Here is a 21,741-nt window from a genome sequence, read left to right as displayed (position 1 = left end):
GATTACAACATTGGACTTCCCTGGAATCAAACTCTTCAAGAATAACTAGCATTCTTGTCTTGGGGGACAGTGTCTTTATCAATTTATTGCCTCCCAGCTAACAAATTCACTTATCACCTGTATGCACGGTGTTTAGCTTTGTCAGTAGAGGGCGCTTGAGAGACACTGCAGAAGGAAAGGGTCTTGCTTCCCAGTTCCTACTTTGCCTGCTCCCTAGGCAGGCTCCTGCGGGTGTGTGGCTTCTCCAGTGCCAGGATCCCGCAGTACACGGAGCTTTTCCAACTCCCAGCCCCTGCCGTGCATGGCAGCCGGCAGCACCCACCAGCTAGCAGCTTCCCCCAGCAACTCCTCTTGGGTGGTAGTGCAACACAGTTCCTTCTGTGAAGCTTCTCCCTGTAAACAGCTTTCCCTGACACACTAGCGGCCAGACTTCCGGAGGGCATGTTTCCAGCAATTTCCTTCTGCACAGCACCACAGCAACTTCTCTACCAGTCAGTGAGCCGTGGCTGTGCTGCCTCCAGTGAGGTTTGGAGATGCTTCTTTGGGCACTGTGTCTCAGCCCAGGAGAGAACACGTGTAAATTATTTGAAACAATGCCTGGCACATAGTTAAGCACTCAGTAACAGTTACCTATTTTTTTTTTTTTTTAAGATTTATTTATTTATTTAATTTCCCCCCCTCCCCCGGTTGTCTGTTTTCTGTGTCTTTTCGCTGCGTCTTGTTTCTTTGTCCGCTTCTGTTGTCGTCAGCGGCACGGGAAGTGTGGGCGGCGCCATTCCTGGGCAGGCTGCTCTTTCTTTTCACGCTGGGCGGCTTTCCTCACGGGCGCACTCCTTGCGCGTGGGGCTCCCCCACACGGGGGACACCCTTGCGTGGCACGGCACTCCTTGCGCGCATCAGCACTGCGCATGGCCAGCTCCACACGAGTCAAGGAGGCCCGGGGTTTGAACCGCGGACCTCCCATATGGTAGACGGACGCCCTAACCACTGGGCCAAAGTCCGTTTCCCCAGTTACCTATTGTTACAATTTAATCTGGGTAGACCTGACATTGAGTGGCTTGGAGGATCACGGGCACAAATCCAATTCCTGAAAAAAGTATATACCATAGTTTACTTAATCATTCCCATAAGGCAGTCATTTGGGTTGCTTTTAATAGTTTACTCTCATAAACAATGCCATGATGAACATCTTTGTGCATAAAACCCATTTACTTTCGCATTTTCTTTATGGAGGGTGGGGTAAGATGGAAAAGTCATTTGTCCTTAGGGAAGTACTTTTTTTTAGCATAAATAACTTTCTGGTCTGACCTGAAAAAGGAAGAAGAATTCAAAAGTATAGAATAAATCATGTTGAGGGTCTCAATTGGGAACTCTGGGGGAAGAGGATATAAGATTCAGTTCTTTTTATTGTTATAGAAACTTTTCTGTAAATTAAAAATTCTTTCAAAATATATATATATTTTTAAAGAAGACTACTGGGGGTGAGAAATGATGATGACTTAGGCCAGGGGCGACAGTGATGATGGTGGGAAATGGTGGGACTGTCCAAGGAATTGAATATGGGTTATGAATGGAAGAGAGGGTGCAAGTCCTGAGCATCTGAATGATATAGTTGCTACCAACTGATATGCAAACTGTGGAAGGGACAAGTTTTTTGGGGGGAGGGGGACAGGGGAAGAACAAAAGTTCCACCTCAGATGTGTCAAGTTTAAGATATTCATTAGACCTCCTAAAGAAGATGTCAAGTAGGCAGTTAGATGCAACAGTCTGGCGTTCAGGAGAGAGATCTGAGCTGGAGATACAAATCTGGTAGTTGTCAGCCAGCACATGGCATTTAAAGTCATGAGGGGATGAGATCACCAAGGGAAGGAGTGTAACAAGAATAGAGAAGAGGACATCCTCAGAACTGTTTGGCAGGGTTTTTTTCAGCCTACTTAAACTCATTTAAAAATATCCAACCAAGGGGGAGCCGTTGTAGCTGAGTATTGGCTTCCCTCGTACAAGGTCCTGGGTTCAATCCCCAGCCCCAGTGCCTAAAACAACAATGACAAAAATATCCAACCATGTAGAAACCCATGCCTAAAATCCCAACATTCTTTTTCTTCAAATAGCTAAGAGTTGAGACATGGAAAGAAAATAACATAAAAACAATGAAAGCATAAGTTACTATTACCGTTAACATGGCACTTATTATGTGTCAGGCACAGTGCTAAATGCTAAATTTACTTGCTTGTTTTTTTTTCTCAACTGCTAAAATAAATACTGTACAACAGGTTGGCATAAACAACAGGAATTTACTGGCTCGTGATTTCGAGGCTAGAAGAAGTCCAAAATTGAGATATTAACAAGGTGATGCTTTCTTTCCAAAGACTATGGCATTCTGGCACTGGCTGGCAATCTTTGGAGTTCTGTGGCTTTTCCATCACGTGACAATGCACATGATGACCGTTTCTCCTTTCTCTTCTGGGTTGCATTGACTTCCAGCTCTGGTTTTTCCCCTTGGCTTCCCTTTTATGTCCAATTTCTTTTGCTTATAAGAACTTCAGCCATATTGGATTACGGATCATTCAACTTGGGCACACCTTAACTACTAACATCTAATGACATCTATTTACCAATGGGTTCACAGCCACAATAGCAGGGGTGAGGACCTGAACATGACTTTTGTGGGGAGCATGATTCAATCCCCAATACATGGATTACCACATGTCATCCTCTCCTCAACCTTTCTATGTTCCACGTGAGGAAACAGACTTAGAGGAGTTAAATAACTTGTTCAAGACCTCACAGCTCGTATATATTGATACTGGAGTTCATCCACTTATGGAACTTACAGAGCCTTCCATTTTAACGTTGCATTAACCTGCCTCAAGTATAATACTGGACGTGGCAAAGAGAAGCCTGTAATGGGGCTGTGGATCCCTCTTGACCGGCTAAAACTCGAAATCTTACCAATATATTTACACGTACACACATGTACACACACACACTCCATCTGTAACTGAAGACTTTGAGAATCTGAGAAAATCCTATCCACCAGAGTGACTTCTCACTTAGGGAGAGGGGTCCCAGTGTGATGGAAGGAGGGCTACAGGGATATAGCCCCTTGTTCCCAAGGACCACAGGCAGCACGGAAGGGGCATTCCAGGCTCCAGAGAGAAACAGCTGCTCCTGAGTTCTGAACTCGAGCAACAACCCTGTGTTTTTTAAGAGCCCTGTCTTTCCTGAGATTTCCTTCTTTTGGCTTGCTGTTGTTTGTCACTTTTACAAGCTACTGAACCATATCACTGGTGTGAACAGTTTCAAAGCTTACATATTTCTTCTTTTAATCATTTTAGTCGATCTTGTAACTATAAAGAGTGAAATGGTAAATCCTGAGCTCCCATTCTGAGTCAGAATTTATGACAAGAACAACGTGCTTGTGCCCAAACAGAACCATGCATGTATGGTAATATGGCACTTGAAATTTATGTACTTCCTTTTATCCAAGGAACAGAAAGTGCTTCTCTAAAATGGAATAAGAGCCAACTGTCTACGGCAGGCAATGATAGCAGCTCAAAAAGGCCTGCAGAGGGAATCGTTTAATTTCTGCAAGGTCAGGGTTCATGCCGAACAGCCATGTTTTCCCAAGGTTTTACGGAAGTGGTTCCAGAAAACTATTGTTAGTTCATCTTCTGCTCAGCTGTGATGAATTTAACTGCATCTTTGCCCACAAGTTGTATAAATGAAGACAGCTCTTTATCACTGCTCTTGCTTGCTGGTGCCCAGAGAGGACTAGACCCTGCTTTGGTATTAGCTGAGGAATGATTCTAGTCATTCCTTTCCACTGATTAGTTGGGTGTTTTCCTTAGAAAAGGCAGGTCTTTGGGATTTTTTGTGCTAGCTTTAAAAATTCCAATGTTGTAGATAAGCACCCAAATTTACAACCCCACTATAAAATAATATGGCCTCTATATATTGCACACTTAAAAATGGCCATGGCTTTTCCTATTGGTTATCTCATGCTGTGTAACAAATAACTCCAAACTGAGTGCCTTAAAACATTTATTAACTCACAGTTTCTTTGGGTCAGGAATCCTGGATTGGCTTAACTAGGTTTTCTGCATCAGGGTCCCTCTCAGGGCAGCAATCAAGATGTTGGCCAGGACCGTAGTCATTTTAGGACTTGACTAGGAGAGAATTTGCTCTCACTCGTGTGGTTTTGGGTAGGCTTCAGCTCCTTGTGAACTGTGGGGCTAAGGTCCCAATTCCTCACAACCTGCTGGGGGGAGATTTCCCTCAACTCCTTGTCATATGAGCATCTGAGATGAGAGGGCAAGAGACGGGGCCAGCAAGGGAAAGTACTAGCAAGACGGAAGTCACAGTCTTTTGTAACCTAATTACAGAAGTGACCTCCTGTCACTTTTGCCGTATTCTATCAGTTAGAAGCAAGTGATTGGGTCCGGTTTATACTCAAGGCAGGGGGATTACATGGAGCGTGGAAACCAGGAGGCAAGGATGGCTGAGGCCCATACAAGAAGGTGTTTACCACAGTCGTGCATTGTCAAACTTTATCCTTTTAATAATCCTTCAATATAGTCTTGGTCCTGCCATTTTACAACTGTGGTAACAAGTTAACAGATTCTTCTGTTTGCACACACTGATGTTGAAATTCATCTTTGGTGAGTCACAGTATTTATTTATTATGCATTTATTCCATGAATATGTGGAATTACAAGGTACTGAGTGCTACTGTGCTAGGTGCTGGTAAGTTTTATTTTTGGTAAAATATAGGTATGTACAAGCACCACGGTAGTTTTTAGATGAGTGGTTTCTTGAGAGAAGGAACAGTTTATAAAGTATATATATTGTAGTGCATAATTTATTGTGCTCTACCAGCGGTAGATATTCATATACATTATCAATTAATCTATTTTTGTATTTTCAAATATATAACCAGGAGCACTCATGGTTTTTGAGGCTCTAGGACCCAATAATTTCCATTTCAGAGATGAAGAAACACAGATGAATAGTGGTTTTGATATGACCGAGACCCTAGAAACTGAAATGGAGAATTTAAAATCTTATCTGTAGCCCAATCTCTCTATACAAACCACATGGGAAAAGTCGATTTATGACTAGAGTTAGCTTCATTTTAATGTGCATTGAACATGTGCTGTAGGCATTAGCAAGGCTCATTGTTGTGTTGCTGATAAGGTACAAAATCATTTTGTAAATTGAAAAATGCATAAATATAAAAGGTGAATTTTTAAAATTGTTTATGGTGCTGCTTCCGTAATTCATTGGCGCCTACAATGTGCAGTAGTGTGCTAAGGGTTTCTTCTTATGACACTCATTTAATCCTCCTCAGAAGTGTGCTAATAAGCGAGAACAGAGGTAGTAGTTACCGGTGGTTCAAAAGGGATTCAATTCTGTTTGCTGAGACAGCATTGAGGTCTGCTGGTCGTTGGTGGCCGAAGACAGGGAGAGTTCCAAGTGAAGCCCTTCTCGCTGATGTGAAATCCCAAAGTTTATGAAGTAGGGATACACCCCACCCACCTTACCCCATATTGAAACACATCTGTGCAAACATACTTGCCCTATTAAAAATGATTTGATACCTTTTAAGATAACTGAAGACAGTCTAGGATTTTGAAAGTCAGTGAGAGGAATTACGGTTTCTTGCCTAACAGAGAGGCAGGAATTCTCTGGGGGCCATCCTCTAGCAGACTAGATGCAGCCTAGAGATAGGGATGTGGTCAGCGCTGATCTCCGCAATTGCTCAGACACCAAGAGGAAAGATAAGCCTGGTTTAATAAAACCCAACAGCAGGCATCTAGAAAATCAGTAAATGTTGGTGGATGCCCACCGGCCAAACTTGGAAGCAAAGTTACTCCAGCTGGACCTTTTGCAGATAGTTTTGTTTTTGTTTTTTAATTAAAAAAAACAACCACCTTAGGAGATGTGTAAAAAGCATAAACAGAAGTGGTTGGTGGCAGGAGCCATGACTTTCTACTTTGAATCATTAGTAGCTGTGGCCCATTTGCAGCTTTTGTGGTGTGGTCAAGAGGGCCTTTGATTCAATACCTCCTCTTCCTACTACCTGCTTCTCCTAGAAGAAAAAAAAAAAAAAAACTCTTAAAATATCCCAGAGCACAGTGGTCTAAGTAGCAGCCTCTAGAGCAACAGAGCAGATAGGAGGTAGCCACTGTAGTTTCTTTTACTTCCCACCCCCCCCAATATCCAGATTTCTAAGTGGTGAGAAAATACAACCACAGAAAGCCTCATTAGAATTTTGGATTAAAGACAGCTATCTGTCTTGTCTCATTTTTAATTTTTTCTTTTTTTGATACAACAGCTGATAATTGGACTATGACAGAGTCTAAAAATAACATACAGTACATTAAAATAATATTCCTTGGCTACATTTCCTACACAGTATTCTGGGACTTCTGTGCATTAATCCTGTAACAATAACAGGATTTGCGCTTTTAACTCTCCTGGTGTAGCTTTGAAAATCTAGCCTGAAGCAGCTAATGTTGCAGCTTAAATCACCCTCTCACTATCCTTAGGGGAATGCAAAGATTTAAAATGCTCAAATGACCTATACCTCAGAGAATAAGAGAAACAACCGATTTCCTTTCAGGAACTGGGCTGATCAATATAAATATTGCGAAATAAACTTCATGCAATAAAGGCCTTGGAATTTGTATCCTACTTCAAAGTACCCTAGATATTTCCAACATGGACATATCAGGTTTTCCACAGGGAAAGGAGACGTTGTGAGCACTGAATAACTGGAACTGAACTGGGTTGCACATGTGTGAGTCTGTGTATGTGTGTGTATGTGTGGTGTGCAGGGAAAAGGGGGAAGGAAGCCGTCATTACTGGCCATGTTTCTGGTAAACATTTCTTTTTCCTTGAAGAAACTTGGGCGTATCCCAGAAATAGGTGCTGTTAATCAGGTCATCTTAAAAAAAAAAAGCCTGAAATTTGCACACAGCTCTTAATTGGAGCTTTAAATACCTCTGCATTGTAGTGGCGGGAGTTTTTCAATGATACTATTAATTGCATTTCATTAATTGAGAAAATGATCTTTCATGTGCAACTGTGTTGTGAGGAGTTAGATTTAATCGGCGTACGTACTACGAACAGGCTGGCACCGTTTTCGGCCTGCAATGCCTTTGAAATTCTAAAACGGAAAAGGAGGCCAACACACAGAGCAATTATTTCGGAACAGATTGCCCGTTAACATTTATAATATCACCAAAAGACATCCTTTCTGGGACAGAGACTTGCTCTGGCTGAGAACATCCGAGAGATGGCAGCACCCCACGCGCTGCGGGCTGGCCGCGTCCCTGAGGACGGCTCACCGCAGAGCTCATCATTGCGTCACCTGAAAGCCAGTTTGGAGAGCGGGGGTGGGGTGGGGGTGACGGAGGGGAGTGGTAGAGCTCTTCCGCAGGGTCCAGGAAACAGCTGCTTGCAATGTTTTAAACGGATTTAAAAACGCACCCCCACTCTCCTTTTTTTTTCCTTCCCTGAAATCTTCTGCCCTACGCGATACCTTTGTATGAGGACCACATGGGGACATTTACAAGCTCCCTGGTTTCCCCCCTGAGGGAGGAAGGAAGAGTTTCAGTTGCCAGGGATCCCCTGAGACCTCATTTTCAATTGCCTGTACTTGTCTTTTATAAACACAGGAAGTGGGGATTAAGGCAGCGTTATTGACAATTATGTTTTTGAACATGTGTGTGTGCGAGGCACTGCACACAGCACTGAGAATGTGAAGATGGAAAAGACACTGGCCCCACCGAGGACGGTTCTCTTCCTTCCCAACTGCGCTCCCAGCCCCCACGCCCCCATCTCCTGCTAAAAATATTCTACAGAACAAATTGCTGTTGAGGCAGCATCAAAACCGGCACAAATATAACCTAACTTGCTAAGTGTCAAATGCCTGGCATGAAAATCATGTGCTGACTGACCAGAGTCCAGGTATCTGGGCAGCCTGACCCTCCTCCTGTGTGTTAGGCAGTTTCAGTGACAAAGGCTGGGGCACAATGAGGCGACTTTGCTGGTGGGGTTTATTGCCAGGGGAGCACTAGCCTCCATGAGGCCACTGGGGAAACTGGAGCTGGGTTCACCAGTGGTCTAGGGTCCTGTGCAGCTCAGCCTTGGGAGTTCCTACCCCGACCCTGTCCATCATAGTACACAGCAACTCAGACTCAGTCTCTGCTACAGTTGTTGCTACCTACTTGACCTTGCCTTTGACTCTGTTGTGTTGTTAGTTCAGTCTTCAGTTCAGGCTTAATTTTGGCACTTCTATATCCACTGTCTTATGGCTTTCCTATATGGCAGACGCTTTCTGTACACGTCTTTTCAGGCTCTGCTCCACCAACAACTGAATGACCTTCTTTCCTGTATTTTCCATTCAATACCAACAGTGATACAGCTTAGGAAACATACTTAAGGGTGTCAATTTGTATCAAGGGCTCTTAACCTTTTTTGTTCCTGGACCTCTTTGCCAATCAGGTGAAAACCACAGACCCCTTACTAAGTCCATACTATACTATGTATTATTTAATAAATATTTCACACCTGCACCAACACGTCCCCACAAGAATAATATTTTTTTCAAATTCAGTTCAAGCTCACAGACTCCTTTTAAGAACCCCTGGTTTATACCCAAACTTCAATGATCTCAGACTTGGAGAAAATGGTACAGAACCTTCATGTGAAACATGATGAACTTTTGTACAGCCCAGGTTTGTTTGGGTCTGGCTTACAAAGGAGTGGTGATGGGATTAAGTACCAGTCTCCTTGTTATATTCAAATCTTCCTTAATAACTTACATTTTAATCCAAAGACAGTTCCCCAATGTGCTACCTCTAGGTTACCTCTAGGTACATGACATATGTAGCCATGAGCTCCTCACCTGTTGCCCAATGAGTTGGCAGCATCCTTGGTTGACACAGCCAAGCCATCTGGAGCATTATAGGGTCGGGGCATGTGGGATATGACGGCCAGATACCTGCTGCAGTTTCTTGGCCTTGGCTTTTGTCTTCCTCTAATCCTGTCACTGTTATACTGAAGGCATGTGGCAAAACAAGGCAAGCCCCACGAGGTAGCTTATTTGCTTTTGGCCACTTTCAATTCACCACCCAGAAATTCAGGAACTCCTTCTTGTTTGTCTTGAGAGCCTGGACTTCTTTTCCTCTTCCACTTGCAGCCAGTCTCAGTCAAAAGGCACTGATGGGAATATATTAGCTGTGGGTGTGAGGGTGAAGCAGGGTACAAACTATGGTAAGGTTTTCAGAGGTGATTGAGTCACCCTGGCATATCTATAAGGATTTCTATACATGGAAATTTGGTCATTAATTGCACTGCTTTGTGGCATCACATTTACTGTGTTATCTTAAGCTTTTAAAAAATACATAATTTTGATTTTTGCTGATGTTAATTTTGAGCTCACTAATTAGATTGTAAGTTCCTTGAGAGAAAAGACTTTTTTACTCCTGTTTTAGTTTCTTAGACTGCTTAAAGCAATACCATGAAATAGTTCAGCTTCTGCAATGGGAATTTATTTGTTTATGGTTAGAGTACAGAAAAATGCTAAAATCAAGGCATCATCAAGGTGATGCTTTCTTCCTAAAAACTGGCTGCCAGTGATCCTTAACTCTTCTGCCACATGGCAAGGCACATGGCGGCATTTGCTGGTCTCTCCCTTCTTTTCTAGGTTTTGTTGACTTCAGTTTCTTGTTTCTGTGGCTTGCTTTTTCTCTCTCTGTATTCATTTAGATTATGAAATATAATAATAATAATAATAATAAATTCTAACCATAAGAACAAGAGCTTTATTCACAGATATAATCAGTTTGATCAACTCTCTTTTAACAAAGTCCATGAGTGTTACACTCACATGTCAGGTAAGAGCCAACCATGGCTTGATTGAAGGAGCCTTTGAATTAGAGTCAGATTGGCTCAAATTACAGCTCTGCCATGTTTTAGCTGTGTTACCTTACAAAATTCACTTGGTTTTTCTAAACCTTTACTGGTAAATTTAAAATAATTACATCTTCCAGGATGGAGTTTCCTTTCTATGAAATGTGAATTATAATACCTAGCTCTCAGGGTTGTGAGGATTTAAATTATTTTGACAAAGATAATTCCGGGCCAAATATATATGTATAAGTATGTATATCCCAAGCTGGGAACTTCTTCCCTCCTTTTTTGCTTGCTAATTAAGAGTCATAAATAAAATGCTGACGAGCTGCAGTCTGCCGTCTGTGCTGTAGCTGGAGGGCTGTTTTGACTTTGCCTGACAAATGGCTAACCAGCCGCTCCCACCATGCCCAACTCAAGTGTTCAGCACTGAGAAATCCAGCTACTGCCAACAGCATCTTATAAACTTGTCACTATTTACTTACTTGGTGACAGTGTTTTTGTTTAGTGATCATCCCTGAGATTTCACCCGTCAGGGTGTGTCTGCTTCCCTCAAAATGCCGAAATGCCATTTACATACAGTCCTTCCCCAAACCACATGAAAATAGCAAGCATGTCTATATGAGACTTGGTGCCTTCGCAGTTCATCTCCATTGCAATGTGGTCAGGGTGGGATGATGTCCTTACAAAGCTGTAGCTGGAGATGCATGGATTATAATTAAGTGGACGCAAACTTCATAGCTGCTTCAACAAGCTACTAGCCAAGATTTTCAGTTAATCTGTCCAGTGGTGTGTTGGAGTAGGCTCATACCAACTTGCAAGAACCAATTGTTAAATTTTCAGGAATTTTGCAAGTTGGCTGATAGCTTGAAATCTGCCATGTTAGGAATCTTTACACCATGGAAATTGGCAGACAATACCAATCAAGCTTTTTTTCTCCTCAGAAATAACATCCCAAACCAGAAGTATAAATAAAACCATGGCACTTCATTAGGAGAGAAAGGGAACTAATTTATATTGAATCCCTGATAGATGCCAAGATCTATGCCATCCTAGGTTGGGACTGGCAAATATCAGGAAGTGTACAGCAAATGAATGGGGTGGGCCTACTAGAAATGTGTTCATATGAGGGATAAGGAACTTCCCAGAAGCCTGACTTGAAGCTGGTCATGGGAGGGGAGGGATAATAGTGGGTATAGCTCGGTGCTTGTCACATGGATTTCAGTCTAGGCCCTGGATGAGAGTTGTGGAGAATGGGTGGGTTAAAGACTCTTAGTGAAAACTAAAAAGGCTGCTTCAGGAAAACTCTGCAGCACTTGGAGATATTGTTTAAGTTTGACGTCTTGTTTGGTCCAGGACCTAAGCTACAGTGGAGTTACTCTCTGTCTGGGGATGACAAAGGCTTGGCTGATCAACTAGGGGTTAGTGCGGTGGGCTCCTTGTGGGCAATTTTTCGGGGGTACTTTTCAGAGAGCAATGGTCCTGTGTAATCAGGTAATGACAAAGAGGAGTTGAATTTATTTATGTGACCCCATGTGAACCTCAGACTGGTAAGCCTAGGGGGAAGCTGGTTGCGCACATATAATCTCAATTTATCCTCATAACAGATATGAGAAAGGCATTATTAAATCCATTTTATAGTTGAAGAAACTAAGGATAAGAGAGTTAAGCAAGAGTCTCAAAATCCTCCAGAAAGTATGTTGTAGAGCTGGGATTACAACACAGGGCTGCCTGACGCCAAACCCACCATGGAGGAAAGGAGTGTCTTTCTTCTCTTCCAAGGCCAACCCTTTCACTTCAGCCCATGGATTCTGTACTCTCCTAATTCTTGCTACAGTATCTTTATAAAACAACTGCCCCTCCTGCTTTGTGGTGTGTCTCTAGTCTTCCCTTCTACATGAAATTGTTTTCCACTGCCTCTTCATTAAATTTTTTGCCGTCAATCAGCTGAAATGAATGACTGGTGCCTTTCTCAGCCTGTCTCCCTTAGCCTTTCGGCCGTATTGAACAGAGTTCAGATTCTCCTTTATTGTTGAAACGGGCTGCTCCTTGGCTTCTGTGACTCACTTGTTTTTCTCTTCCTTCCCTGGTTACTCCTCTTGCCACTTCTGGCTCTTCTCCTTTTCTCAATCCTTGCAGTATAGGCATTACTCCAAGAGTCTGGTTTGGCTCTTCTCTTCTTCAGTCTCTCCCCTTTGTGGTTTCCCATTGCCTCAGCTTTCTATGCAGACAATCCCAAACCAATGTATTAACAGAAATAACTTGGCTGCGCAGTCTCTGACATGTAGTGGGCACTCTATATTCAAAAAGTCTTTCAGATGAAGAGAACAATGCGAATGATATGAGGAGAGCCCAAGTATATGTGTATTGATTTATTTGAAGGTTACTCAAATCTGAACTCCTCAAATTTTGATTCCCTGAGCCAGAATAATACATAGTTGCTGCTCAAAAAATGTTTGTTAAAGCAATGAACTAATGAATCCAGGCTTGATGATAAGTTGGTACAAAGTTGGTGGCAGTTCTTATACAGGACTTTAGACTTTATTCGGTGTGCAATGGGCTTGGGGCCATCGAAGGCTTTTTCTCATTTGAGTAACTCAATTGGAGCTGAGCTCCAGGATGACTCATCTGGTTGCAGTCACTGTTCAAAACCATGCACCTTCTTTCTCCCTTGCTCTTGCTGTCCCACCTCTAATCAGTGGTCAATTCTTGTTGATTTTCTTTCAAAATATGGCTCGCATCTGTGTTTTTGTTTCTATTCTCACAAACACCTGAAAAGCCCTAATTGTCAGCCCTAATTGTCAGCCCTAATTGTCTCTTGTCTGGACTTCAGCTAAGGTCACTCTCCACTCCAATGGCTGTTTATCCCTTTTCTGTATGCCACGGGCTTTGGCTACTCTATTAAAGTCTAAATCTAAAGAAAGAAGAACAAAGCTAAATTGGTTGTGGGAGAGCAAGGATGAAGAGGACTAATGTTAACTCTCCATTGTCTGCCTTTAATCCTGCAGGCTCTTAAATCTGTTGGCTGCTTTGGGTTTTATCCTTGAGTTGCTTGAGTGCTTTTATCTCCTCATTGCTCCTTATAAAAAAAAAAGGCTAGGATTCCATCCCTGCAATAAAACTAAGTTGTAGGAGAAGGACAATGGAACATTGGAAAGTTTGTGCTTAATATTGTGTTGCCGAAAGACACAGAAAATGGAAAAACAATCCTTTAGGAAAGGGAGAAAAAGAGGAGAGGAAAAGTAAAAAAAAAAAGGGATAAGGAGAATGATTTGAGATAATAGTTCTAGAAGAGGGTGGGTAAGAGGTAGTGAAAAGAAGGGCTGAGCCCTTGCATGCACTGGAGAGATGTGTGGATGTGTGCTCTGTTCAGTTTGTGACTTACGGCTTCTGGGCTTGTTGGTAAAGCATTGGTCCTCACTTACAGGTGTGTCTGCCCCTCTAGCTTTTTTTTGGAGGTACTGGGGATTGAACCCAAGACCTCATACATATGAAGCACACGCTAAACCACTGAGCTATACCTGCTCTGCTGGCATGTGGCTTTTTGGAGTTCTTTTAGTGCAAAGCCAAGTTTTTTTTGTTTTTTTTTAAAGATTTATTTATTTATTTAATTTCCCCCCCTCCCCTGGTTGTCTGTTCTTGGTGTCTATTTGTTGCGTCTTGTTTCTTTGTCTGCTTTTGTTTCTTTTGTCCGCTTCTGTTGTCATCAGCGGCACGGGAAGTGTGGGCGGTGCCATTCCTGGGCAGGCTGCACTTTCTTTTCACGCTGGGCGGCTTTCCTCACGGGCGCACTCCTTGCGCGTGGGGGCTCCCCCACGCAGGGGACACCCTTGCGTGGCACGGCACTCCTTGCGCGCATCAGCACTGCACATGGCCAGCTCCACACGGGTCGAGGAGGCCCGGGGCTTGAACCACGGACCTCCCATATGGTAGACGGACGCCCTAACCACTGGGCCAAAGTCCGTTTCCCCAAAGCCAAGTTTTGAGGGTGCTCAGGAGAACCTGCTTTTGCCTGGCATTTCTAGACTAGAAATACAGGTTCCCTCTTAATGAATTTTTAGAGAAAGTGAGTGAGATAGAAAGGTTGAGAGATATAGATGGATGGATGAATAGACAGGTAGGTAGGTAGATAGAACGGAAGACTGTTTCTAACACCTTGAGGTCCAGGACTGTGGTAGTTTGAATTGTGTACCCTAGTTGGGGCATATTCTTAGTCTTGGTCTCATCCTGGTTAGGCTTTAATTCATATTACTGGGGTCATTTAAAAGCAGAGTGAAAGTCAGACAGAGAGAAGCCACAGGGAGTCACCACAAACTGAAGAGAAAGGAGAAGATGCAGCCATGTGCATTGCCATGTGAAGGAAAAGCCAAGGACCAAGGATTTCCTGCAGCCAGCCCCAAAATGCCACAGTCTTCTGGGAAAAAGCATTGTATTACTTGGTGTCTCCTTACCTCAAAACTGTGAGCAGGGAAGTGGATTTGGCTCAACTGATAGAGTGTCCGCCTACCACATGGAGAGTCCAGGGTTCAAACCCAGGGCCTTCTGACCCATGTGGTGAGCTGGTCCACCCATAGTGCTGATGTGCACAAGAATGCCATGCCACACACTGGGTCCCCCACATAGGGGTGTCCCCCATGTAGGGGAGCCCCACGTGCAAGGAGTGTGCCCTGCAAGGAGAGCCACTCCACACAAAAGAAGCACATCCTGCCCAGGAGTGGCACCGCACACACGGGGAGCTGATGCAGCAAGATGACGCAACAAAAAAGAGACAGATTCCTAGTGCTACTGACAAGAATACAAGCGGACACAGAAGAACACAAAGCGAATGGACATGGGGGGGCAGTAAATTTTAAAAAATAAAATAAAATCTTTAAAAACAATAACAACAACAACAAAAATCTGTGAGTCAATAAATGCCCATTATTTCAGTCAACCCATTGTATGGATATTTGTTTTGGTAGCCGGGAAATTAAAACAAGGACTTCTCTCAAGTAAAATTTAATCCTAGAAGAAGGTTAAATTCTGGGTACCACATCCCTGGCAAAAGCTCAGAAGGGGTCATGATTGTAAGCTAAGATTATCTCTGGTCCTACGATAATCCTGACTGTACTGTCATGGGGCAGAGGAGCTAAAGTGAGTATTGTACAGCTATACTTCTGTAAACTTGCTGGGTTAATTTGGGCATATTTTATTTTGCTAACACCTAAGTTCCATATTTTATAGGAACTCAGAACCAGTTTTTAAATAATAAAAGCTTTTAGCTTGTTGCAGAGTAGAGAAGTGAGGTGGGAAAACACTGTCTCAGAAACCCATTTATTCATAGCTAAAACAGGGTAAACAGGCTATTTCTGCAATGTCTTCTTAAAACTTTGTGGGTCCAGAATTTATCCTAATAAAATAATGCGCTGAGAGGGTACCTCTTTAGGGATTCTTAAGCTTAAGAAATTCAGATGCGTGTTATACAAAGTGTGATCCATGGTCTGCAAGTACTTAGAAACTTTATGGCAATTGGACATTGTTGCAGTGATGTGCTAAAGGTGGGTGCTATCAGTTGGAGGGGGAAAGCTGATTGTGCACATTTCTTCCCATCTCGGCGTGCAATGACTCATGTTAGTAGCTTGAAATCAGCCATAGTTAGTGGGTTTTTTTCCCTCCTTTATTAGAGAAGTTGTGGGTTTACAGAACAATCATACATAAAATATAGGATTCCCGGGCAACGGACTTGGCCCAGTGGTTAGGGCATCCATCTACCACATGGGAGGTCCGCGGTTCAAACCCCGGGCCTCCTTGACCCGTGTGGAGCTGGCCCACGAGCAGTGCTGATGCATGCAAGGAGTGCCGTACCACCCAGGGGTGTCCCTCGTGTAGGGGAGCCCCACTCGCAAGGAGTGCACCCCGCAAGGAGAGCCACCCAGTGCGAAAGAAAGTGCAGCCTGCCCAGGAGTGGCACTGCACACACAGAGAGCTGACACAACAAGATGATGCAACAAAAAGAAACACAGATTCCTGTGCTGCTGACAACGACAGAAGGAGACAAAGAAGACCCAGCAAATAGACACAGAGAACAAACCACCGGGGCGGGGATAGGGGTGGGGGGAGGAGGGGGGGAAGACGAGAGAAATAAATAAATCTTTAAAAAAAAAATAGGATTCCCATATACCACCTTATTATTAACACCTTGTATTGGTGTGAAGTATTTGTTACAACTAATATTTTTTATAAATGTACTACTAATTATATAACTATAGTCCATGGTTTAACTTAGGGTTCATTTTTTTCGTAGCGTAGTTCCATTGATTTTTTTAAAAAAATTTTATTCCGTTACCATATACACAACCTAACGTTACCCTTTTATTCATATTCAGATATATATTTCAGTTTTGTTACTTATATTTGCAATGTTGTACCACCATCACCACCATCCATTACCAAATATTTCCATCATTCCATGTAGGAGCCCTATACATTTAAAGCCTTTTCCATTCCCTGTATCCACTCTGTCCCCTAGTAACCTATATTCTAGATTCTGACTCTATGAGTCTGCTTATTCTAATTATTTTAAGTCAGTGAGAGCATAAAATATTTTTCCTTTTGGGTCTGGCTTATTTCATTCAACTCTATATCTTCTAGGTTCATCCATGTGATCGCATGTATCAGGACTTCATTTCTTTTTATAACTGAATAATATTCCATTATATGTATACACCACATTTATTCATTCATTGGTTGATTTACATTTGGATTGCTTCCATCTTTAGGCACTTGTGAAAAATGCCACTTTGAACATCATTGTGCAACTATTTGAGTCCCTGTTGTCAGTTCTTTTGGGTATATATACCTAGTAGTGGGACTACTGCTATAGAATGATAGTTTTATACTTAGCTTTCTGAGGAACCAGGTTGGTGGTATTTTTATCATGTAAATTGTCACATGCTAAAATCCAGGATTCCTTTTACTAATGCCCCCCACAAGAACCAGTTGCTAAACATTTGACAGCACACCACTGCTTTGCTGTGCTATCCAAACATCTGATCAGGGACTTTTGTTGAATAGAGTGTTGTTAAAGATGTGTGGTGAGTAGCTTGTGGCTGGAACTGTCTACCAGAAATGCACAGTAGGATCATGTATCTGTCAGTGAAGGGACAGGGGAAAGCTGTTCGTTCACCATAGGGAATTTGAAATGCACTGCTTTAGATCACCTTCAGCTTGTTTCTGAGATCCAAGCATTTCAACAGAGGTCTTTGTGATAACCAAATGGAATAGCCCACTGATTTACTCCAGGTTTTAGGTCCTTCAAGACAAGATCAAGTTAGGATCAAGGGTACCAAAGGGGATGAGTGGTAGGTCCAGCTAAAGCAAGGAAGTTATTTGAGAAATAACTGAATGTGTGTCACTGTGCTTTAAATGTCTGGGCTCATGCTTCATTCCAATCAAGACCAGTAAAGTAGAACATATAGGACTTTGGAGCCAGGCAGATGGGATCTGACTCCCAAGTCTGTTCACGCTTTGCCTTTGGCCAAGTTACTTAATCTTTTTTATCCTCAATTATATTATCTCTAGGATGGATATTATGTTACGATATCCCTCATGGAATAGTTGTGAGGATTACATGAAATCATGTGAAGGCTAAGTGTAGTAGGTAAAGTTTTAGCAGAGCATCAGGCCCATGATATGTGGTGAATAAATGCATGCTTTTAATTGATGACATTGTTCTGTTGCTGTGCACTGCATATATAGTATACTTTTAGACTCCCAGGGAAGCCTATTTGTGGAGGGCTGATGCAAGAGGTCTTCTGTTTCATCTCTTAGATGGTATCCTGCAATCCCCATCTCCAGCACCACGCGTAAGAACGGGCAAGTTTCTTCTGGCTTGCTGAGAGGAGAGCTGTGGTTCCTTGAAGACTGGCAATCCTAAAGAATCCAAAGACATCACTTGTGAACTAATGCCCTGTGACTTGGAGTGTGGAGAAGACACAGGAAGGGACAGTTGATGCACCAGGAAGAATTCCTGTCCCCTTGAGATACAATGGACTAATCTTCCAATTGTGTAAATAAATTGTAAGTTGCTCATACAGCCCAAAGTTCTTAGAAAAGGAACATAGAAAAGATCTGTATATGTTTAGTAGAACCTCTACTTCTGGAAGTTCTGTTTAAGTGAATTTATTTGACTTTGCCTACTGGGGGACGTTTGTTTGAAACAATATTACCAATAGTATCATGTAATGAAATTGTAGGTCTTTAAAGAAAAAAATAGACAATTTTATATAGAGAGAAACTGTGATATGTTTTTTTAAATCTCTTGTATATTAATTTGAAGATAAGAAGGTTTTTTCCTTATTATACCTGGTTCAGTTTCCTTTCAGATAATTAAGATTTTGGCAATCACAAGAAAATTATGTAGGCTTTGTGCTTTTCCTGCCTTGGAAGATCTCCTTCTACCACTCATCCAGTCCAGGATTCCTCTTCTTACTTCTTCTGGAAACCCCCATCCACTTTTCAGCAATCTTCAACCTCGTCAAGTGCTACCCTGCCCAAGTCCCACCTCAAGTCTCTTCTCTAGTCTTCCCTGACCACTCAAGCTTTGAGAGAGGTGGCTTTTATCTGAATCATCCTAAAACGTTTGCTCTGTAATGTTAATTGGTAGCTACTCTCACTTAGTTTTGTGATGTCTTTTCTGGTATCATCCTGAATGTACACTTTGTATGTATTTAGGGCTGGCCTACCCAGCTAGGTCATAGGTACCCTGAGGAAATGGACCACATTTTACTCTTCTACACACCTTCCCCCTCCAATGAGTGATTGACTAACATTGCATTTTGTTTGTGTTTTTGTTTTTTTAAATAGAGTAAGTATCGCAGAGTTGATCTGATTTTTCCTGAAATGGTTAAGGTCACTAAGTATGTGTGGAGTCGAACTAGTAGCAGTAAGTACTGAAGCTTTTTATGTTATTTTATTGTGGCTATGAAGCTGGAATACCCTAGTAAGAACTCCCAGAATGTTGTTTGTGGTGCCATTGGTCTACTGAGTTATAAGGAGTTTAATCTCTGACTCTGGTGTAAGAGAGAGCTGGGTTTGAGTTCTTCTATTCCTAGTTACCAGCTGTCTGAGGAGGGTGAGAATTTAATCTCAGTTTCCTCATCTTTAAAATAGGAGTAAAACTTATCTATTTGTTGGGGACAAAGGAGTAAAATAGAAATAGTGGCATTCAATGAATATTAGTTATTTATCATTAATATTATTCTTATAAGCAGAGGTGAACAGTAGAAGCCTTAACCATGGATATCAGTCTCCAATCCTGAACCAAGAGTAATTTGGATAGAGAGAGACACATGCACATCATGGGAGATTCTGTGCCACTGTGCCCTTGGAGATTCTGTGCCAACGTGCTCTTGGGGAGAATCCAGAAGGAACACTTTTCTTACAGGGTGTTTACTTCTAAAAACTTTGGCCTCACATTATCATTAACCAGCTCCCCAAGTCCCATTTCCCTTTGTGAAGCGAAGAATATTTTTAAGACCTATATAAAACAGTGTAGTAAGTTTTGTTATTCTGGAGCTGGTCAGGTTGCAAAGGAAATTAACTGGAGATAAGTCAGCATGACATTTGGCCTTAAATTAATGTTGAAATAAGGTTAAAACATATACAATGTTTTCTCGGAGATGTCCAAGAAAAATGACAACTTTAGCTCTATAGAAGAAGGGAGAGCTATGAAGGAACAAGAAACCCCCGGTCTTCTAACAATGGCTGGCTCAGGTAAGTACACTCTTAGAGGGAGAGCAAGAGGGTTGTGCATGGGGTGAGATTTCTCTCTTCTGCCCTTCTCCAGGGCACAAGTGCAAGGCAGAGGCCTCCAAAAGAATACAGAGTGGCTCGTCAGCTTTTCTGCATGGTCTAACAAATTAGACATACATCCCAAAAGGTATACTGCAATATTAAAGTCCATTTATATACACTATAAAGTTATCCCCTGTGCTTTCTGGCAGGTATGTGTGGCTGGGAAGTGCCTGTGAGTTGATTCCTTTGTGCATTATGTGGAGCTGACATGGCTGAAATCCACAGTCGAACGAGACAAGGATGGAAACTTGCACTGTGTAAGAGTCTGCAGCCCATATGTATAAGTAAGTCCTATTAATCCCCTCTGAGCAGAGTGGTACAAAATTATTAAGGTCGGTTCCTGAAGAAACATATAATGCAGCACCTAATGAAAATGTCAGGTGCAGTGAGTTATTAGTTGCTGCCCCACTGTTCCGAAGTGCCAGGTATTTCTCTACCTGTTGTAGAAGAACACGTGTCCTGGGGGAAGGCAGACACAGTGGGAAGAGAGCATCAGCAGTTCTTTTGCTGAGAGGACCATATGCAAGTGACAACAATGGAGCCAGTCTGAGGTGTCTGAGGAAATGGTGGGGACTTCTGTGGTGAAGTGAGGTGAAGAAGTGAGCTATGGTGAAGTGCATGGTGAAGTAAATGGTGAGTCATATTGTGGACTTGAAAATTGCTCATCAGAGCGGCTCTTATGATTAAAAATCCAGATGGGACAAAACAAACAAACAAACAAACAAACAGGCAAACAAAAAATCTAGATGGGATCGCTTCAGAAATGTATATGGTTTTGGTTATTTCCGTAGTCATTCCAGAAATCTAAGCTTAGTGTTTGGCATTTATTTATGTTTATTATTTATTTTGGCGCCTCGGAGAAGTTTGCATCTCTCTGGCTTTTGTTACACTTATGTTAGCCAGCTCTTTGGAGTCGCTGTGACTTCCCCTCCCTTCATGTCCAATCATCATCAAATCCTTGCATTCTGCCTTTGTGGTGTCCCTTGCATGCATCCTGCTTTCCCTTTGCCACTTTCCTTGCCCGTATTCCAGGCCCCTCTACCTCTCAACTGGATCTGTATGGTCTCCATCCCCTGGTCTCTTCCCTTTTGACCTTCCTACCCATAGCACAGCAGCAGTAACGACTACCATAATTTAATGAGTGCTCTATCTGGGCCAACTCCTGGGTAGATACTTAACTTATGTTATTTCTAAGGTTTGCAATAATCCTGCAAATGGAATGATTATCTCTACTGTAGTTGGGAGGTTCCAAAAATGTACATAACATGCCCAAGGTCACACCGACTAATGAGAGGCAAGGCTAGTATAATCACCCAGGACCAATAGACTCTAATTGTGCTATTTTTCTCTGATCAAGAACCTTCAGTGGCTCCCCTTGTCTAGCAGATCAAGCCCAGCTTCTTTAGCTTGGCATTGAAGGCTCTCTAAAATCTAGTCCACTATGTTTCCTGGCATTCCTCTCTATTTCCTCCCCATCCCGTCTTACTCTAAAGCCAAACTGACATTTTCATTTACTGTACTCACCCATGCTGTCTTTCCTTTGTGCTTTCATACAGGCTGTTTCTCCTGCTTGGGGCAGACACTGTCACTCCTCCTTCTTTAAAAGTAATGGTTGCCCAGGAAAACATTTGAAACAGAGTCAGGCTAGAGAGTATTTTATTTTCTGGTTCACAAAGGGTATATTGGATCTTTGTTAAATAGTCTAAAATATCATTTCAATAATGTTTTTCTTTAATATTTTTTACAAGACATTTAAAGAGAATCAGAAAGCAATTAAATGATCAGTTGCTTCAGCTGGATCCTGCTGCCCTCAGCGGCCGTGGATGCTCTCTGACCGATTAACCTCTGTTTCCAAGCCCTGTCTGATTGAGGAAGGCAATGACGGAAAACGCTTGGCATATCACATGACTGATACTTGCTGTCATGGGCCATCGTTTCCTAACTGCAAGCTTTCATTTTCAAAGCCCCGGCATGATTTCAGGAGCT

The 21,741-nt window shown here is 42.4% G+C and overlaps 1 long non-coding RNA gene across 1 annotated transcript in view; it reads left to right on the top strand.

Annotated features, from left to right (window-relative positions):
• Positions 1-19,886, top strand: part of LOC139438878 (uncharacterized) — a 71,158-nt gene extending 51,272 nt beyond the window's left edge. The window contains exon 3 of the long non-coding RNA XR_011648634.1: positions 17,731-19,886. This is a non-coding gene — a long non-coding RNA (uncharacterized lncRNA). The remainder of the gene's footprint in view (positions 1-17,730) is intronic.
• The last annotated feature ends 1,855 nt before the right edge of the window (positions 19,887-21,741 follow it).

This window comes from Dasypus novemcinctus, chromosome 1, assembly GCF_030445035.2.
Source record: "Dasypus novemcinctus isolate mDasNov1 chromosome 1, mDasNov1.1.hap2, whole genome shotgun sequence".
Taxonomy (NCBI): Eukaryota; Metazoa; Chordata; class Mammalia; order Cingulata; family Dasypodidae; genus Dasypus; species Dasypus novemcinctus.
This window is presented reverse-complemented; position numbering and strand designations above follow the sequence as displayed.